The 5,637-nt window shown below is 32.8% G+C and overlaps 1 pseudogene; it reads right to left on the bottom strand.

Annotated features, from left to right (window-relative positions):
* Positions 1-818: 818 nt before the first annotated feature.
* LOC112484685 lies at positions 819-937 on the bottom strand (annotated as a pseudogene).
* Positions 938-5,637: the final 4,700 nt, after the last annotated feature.

The raw sequence follows: 5,637 nt of genomic DNA, 5'->3' as shown, positions 1-5,637 counted from the left end.
GGTTTTAACTGTATTGCTGAAAGTTAGATAGCTTAAAATTTGAATGGAGCTCACTGAAATTAAAAAAAAAAAAAGTAAAGTTTAATATACAGGTTCATATTCTATGACTCATAATCATAAACATATATCTATTTTAACCAATTGATCTTTAGGTTGTTTTATATTTTGCTCTTGAATATTTGAGCAGCTAAACAAATGCAAGGATCTTTTAAAAAAATCAAACGGTGCAGACAAATAATTTAGATTGTCTACTGTTATTTCAGGCATTTATTCAAGTTGCCTTGATACCACTCACTTTGGTAACAAGTATGTCATATTTAAATATGAATTCTTTCTGTAAAATTAATACACTAAGAGTCTACATCAATCATGTTGAAAAGTTAGTGAAAATGAAATATGACACTAATTCCACATCAGTTCATAAAGTACAATGGCTCTTAGAACCAAAAACTTTTAGATTTATATAAATAAATTCTGAATCCAGTTAGTCCATTGTTACAAACCTGTATGCAATGGCAATTTCAAATCATTAAGGCTTCTTTCACATGTCAAGGAGGTATGTGTTTCTTTCTCTCTCTTCTCTTCTCTTCTCTCTTCTCTTTACTTCTCTTCTCTTCTCTTCTTTTCTCTTCTCTTCTCTTCCTTTCTTTCTCTCTCTCTCTCTCTCTTCCTTCCATCCTTCCTTCCTGCCTTCCTTCTTTCCCTCCTTTCTTCCTTCCTTTTCTTTTTTTTTTTTTTTTCAGACAAAGCAACCCTTGGCTAACCTCACAGATTTCAAGGACCTTGTCAGCTTACAATCCCTTATTTTTTATTTTTTACACCTACAGCACCTGGTCTTCCTAGGTAGTCTCCCTTCCAAGTACTAACGAGGCCTGACCCTGCTTAGCTTCCGAGATCAGACGAGATCGGGTTTGTTCAGGGTGGCATGGCCATAGACAAGGAGGTGTTTCTAAAAAGAGATAGTGTAAAGTGAGAAAAAGCAACATAATACTTTCAGTCATTGTGTGCCACTGCTCTTCAAACTCGTTTTTTTCATTTGTTTGTTTGTTTTGTTTTGTTTTGCCTTAGAACATACCAAAGTGTATTTGTGTACTGGCAAATGTTTACCAGATCTCTGGCAGGGGGACAGGGGGGAGTGCCATTTTGGAGAAAATGTATTTTTATGACATCATTTCCCCCACGGTGGTGTAATTTCTCCCTACCAACATGATGCCAATGAATGCAGAGCTGAGAAGAAATGGACACAAGGCCTCCTGTGAGCAGTGGACGGGCAGCTGCTGATGCACACCCCTGCTGGGGGATGTTCAGAAGTTGTGTTCCTTACAGTGGTCACCAGAGACTGCCTCTGAAAAGCATCAGAATGCATGGCTGAGGGTGGCGAGGCTGTTGTTCAGCCGATGCTGTCTACGCTATACACGCAATGTATTTAGCTCTTTGCATATCAAGTCATTGTTTAACATATCTGCGCTTATCCTCAAGTCATTACAGTAGTTTAATTTATGTTCACATAACAGTTTTCAGTTTCTAAGAGAGTGTTTTTGGATAGAATCTTTTGGGAAGCTGGGCTCTTTCTTATCAGAAGGGACATGTAGCTCATAGAGTGGTTATAGCTAGTGTCCGTGGAACAAAGGAATTCATTCTATCAAGGTGCTCCAAGAGGAGCAAAGAAGCTTTTATCTCTTTTATGGGCTTGGTTTTCTTTCAGTTTTTCTTCAGACAAAAAAATAAATAAATACATATTTTGTTGTTTAAAGTTGAAAAAAAAATGGCAAAGTTGATAGAGCACAGAATTTGAAATCAGATGGATAAGATTTCAAATCTCAGCTATGTGAAAGCATAAGACCTCAGTCAGTCAGTGAATTTGCCCTCTTTGGGCAGTAGCTGTGAAGATTGAAGAGAAAAGTAGCAAAATACCCACCATCTATGCGACAGACTTTAGTAAATTTGTTACTAGGCATAATGATTTTCAAGTGATGACTAAACTTTTAGAAGTTCCACTGCCATCTTAAGGTATAACAACTGCTAAATAGCTCAAATTTGATTTCTTTAACTCTAAAGCAATAATTAAGATGTTCTATACAGGCATTTAATTGTCTAGAACCATTATAACCGTAATGAACTCCTAGTTCTCCTCTTTGGGGAGAACAGACAAACAAAAAGACAAACATCTTCTTATCCTATTGTCCAATTTTTTTTCATTGTTAGGTTCCTTACTTTAACAGTGAGTTTGAAGGCCTTTCTTGCTTTCTGGTCTGCTCTACTTATCTTCCTCAGCCTTAAATGTTCTACTGTCTCTTGTCAAATTATGTTCTCAACCTGTTAATTGAAAAGTTTATCAAACCTCTCGTCAATTCTGCTTTCTTTTCGTTAATTAAACAACAAACATAGGGTTTTATGAGTGCTAAGTAAATTTATATATGTAAAAGTTAGAACAGTGCCTGACCTACACAAAAGGCTTAAATGTCAGTTATCATAGTACATACTTCTTGAGTTTCTAATGTGTTTTACGCTCTGTGAAAGGTGCTAATGATAAAATAGTTAATATAGCTGATGCCTATTGCTCCTCAAAATAGTGATATTCCAATGTAAGATAAAGAGAAGTAAATGGAAAATTGCTTGTAGGATACTGTCATAGAAAACAGCTTTGAAGACTAAGAAAGATCTCTGGGAAGAAAGGGAATCTAGACTTATGTTAGTGAATACCAAGAGTGCTGTCCATATTACTCATAAAATATGTCCTACAAAGAAATGTACCATGTTTTAAAAATACAATATTATTTAGTACTACTTAAGATAGATGTAAATTGACAAAAAACTTCTGGTTGTAACTTTTATTGTACCAGTAAAAATGTCCAATCTCAAACAGGCTAACTAACATGTCTGTGGTTTTGGCTAACATTTCAAATAGTTTGTTGAAACACAAGCGTACTTCAATCATTGAAAATCAGTGGACATCAATAAAAGACATTTTTGTCTAAAACAGCTTGTTAGTAATCTAGTTATCTGCTATCTGGTTAGTGATCTGCTATCCTCTGAAGGAAAACTGCTAATGAATGGAATGGAAATCTCAGTTCGACAACTATTTTTTGAGTGCAAATGATGTATTGTTATTCAGGTATTGGGAAACAAGTCCCATCTCCTTTGCTTCTGGTTACTTCAGTTCACATGGAAGAGGATAAATAATAACCCTATAATATGAAGAATAAACAGTAAGTCAGATGGAGATAACGGCTCTGGAGAAAAATAGGGGAGACAGAGAATGCTCGAGTGTTTTGTTGTTATTGTTGTTTGTTTATTTGTTTTAATAATCTCGCCACAGAGGCTTCATTTTTAAAGGAGACATGTGATCAGAGATCTGAAGGAGACGGGGGAACAAATCAGAAAACCAGTTTCTATGCAGAAGGAAGATCAAGGATATATATATTGTAAAAGTTTTTGGCTTATTTGAATAACAGCAAGGAAACCATTATTGCTGTAATGAAGTGAAAAAGGGAGAGAGAGAGAGAGAGAGCGAGAGAGAGAGAGAGAGAGAGAGAGAGAGAGAGAATGACTGTAGATAGAAAACCTGGTGTGGCTTTAGGAGAAAGTAGAATCTGAGGATGAGCGTCAGGAATTAATATTTCTGATAGACCCTGGAATATAAACTGGAAAAGAAGAAAAGTGAGGACACGTTAGATTTGAAATAGGCTAATTGTATATCAGAATATGATATTGCATATGAGGTACAGTGATATACATATATACATATACACACACAGATAAAGATATATACATATATATGATGATTCTCAATCCATGAAGTAACTATATTAGAATAAGAAGAGATTCCAGAAGAAAAGTATAAAAATTATTTTCTATTAAATAAATAAGCACCTCATTAAATATGTGGTCATTACTAAAAAATGAATATTTTGTACCAGATGTGCCCATAGCAGTTTGGGTTTAGAAGTTTTATTTAAAACCCCACTAAATCAAAATTATTCTATCCTAAAGAGAAACACCCATATAATAGAATATTTAAATAATGAACTCAATGCTCTCAACTCTCAAAACCCCTAATTTTTTTAGATAAATTAAAGAATATTTGAGTGGTTGAAAGTCAGATTAAAACCTTCAATTGTAATTGAATAAACATAAAAAGAAAAACGTTACTCAAAGGACAATGCAAATAAATAGAGAAGTATATTGAGTTAATATATTGAATTAATTAGAACAAAAATACGTTCTAGCCTAGAAGATTGATTTTCATGCAAATTCTTAGAATAAATTTAGACTTGGTATTGAATGTTGCTGTTGAATTATTCCAAAGCATTTTGGTTTTAAATTTGAGGAATAACAAAAGTCAACTTTTCAAGAGTTTTAAACTATTTTATATTCATTTGTGTGTAGGCCTGAGATATGAGCATTAGATGGTGAATTTCAAGTTAATATTGTGAAGCAAATTAAAACAAATTATTTCACTTCCTTGACATATTTGATTTGGAAGTAAATTTTCTTTAATGATTGAATAAATTTGAGTTTTAAAAATTATAAGAGAATTTTATTTTTCCTATGTGTAGTATGATTTTGTTTATTCTAATAAAAGAAACTGTCATTGATTAACATTTTAATCACTGTAGGTATTTCTGGTAATTGCATGTTTTCAATGCTGTCATATTTTCTTCCAAAAAGATTCCAATTCATAAATATTCAATCACTTGGGTTCATTTTCATTATAAAAGCATCAATCCCTATGTTATTTTTAGGAAAAGTAATATAATTACAGCTCCTGCTTCAAAACCTAAATGCTTCAATTGCTATTATTAGTGCATGGAAGTATGACTAGATAGCTAATATAGTAAAAAAAAAAAAAAAAAGGATACAAAGAGCAAAGAAGTATCGAAATGAAGGATAGGGCACTGCATCAGACTCACAAAAAACTGCCACTTAAATTTTGTAATTATATAGAAAATGTGAAATAAAAAGATGAATAATTAGTGTATGGATTTAATCATCATAGTCATGAAGCATGCTATTTTCTACAAAAAAAATTCTATTTCAAGGCTACCTCTGTAAAATAGTAATTGTGGAAATAGTAATTGTGGAATTAGTAGAGTATTTTGGGGGTTAGCATTTTGGTGGCCCTTGAAAAGTGGTTCTTAATCCATGTACAAAAGAATTGCCCTCGGCTATTCTGAATCAGTTGATTAGTGTAAAGTCCAGAAGTCCTTTTAAATTACTATTTTGGGTGACTCAAATTCAGATGTCTATGCCTATTCTTTGAGAAACTGTTCTAGAAGAATTACTTGTTTCACTGCTTTAGCTTTGATTATTTTACTTCTTACTAGGTATGCCTTCGAGTTCAGTGTAAAATTGCTTTTAATACTTAGATTTTATTTTCAAGATTTATATTTCGTTTCAGTGAAGCGAATTTTGCCATCTGAATATATATTTTAAATATATAACAACAGCAAAAAAAGACAACCACCTGGCAATTCTTTGCTTTCTCAGATTGTCTGCAGTTTTAGGTTATCTATTCCAGATGAAATTAGAGCTTTTGTATTACTTTTTTTTTAAATCAGAACTACATCAATTTTCTCTTTATTGGCCTTCACAAAAAATGAATAAATAAATACATAAATATATGGATATATATAT

This window comes from Pteropus alecto, unplaced genomic scaffold (assembly GCF_000325575.1).
Source record: "Pteropus alecto unplaced genomic scaffold, ASM32557v1 scaffold17, whole genome shotgun sequence".
Taxonomy (NCBI): domain Eukaryota; kingdom Metazoa; phylum Chordata; class Mammalia; order Chiroptera; family Pteropodidae; genus Pteropus; species Pteropus alecto.
The sequence above is the reverse complement of the archived record's forward strand: the minus strand, read 5'-3'. Positions and strand labels throughout refer to the sequence as shown.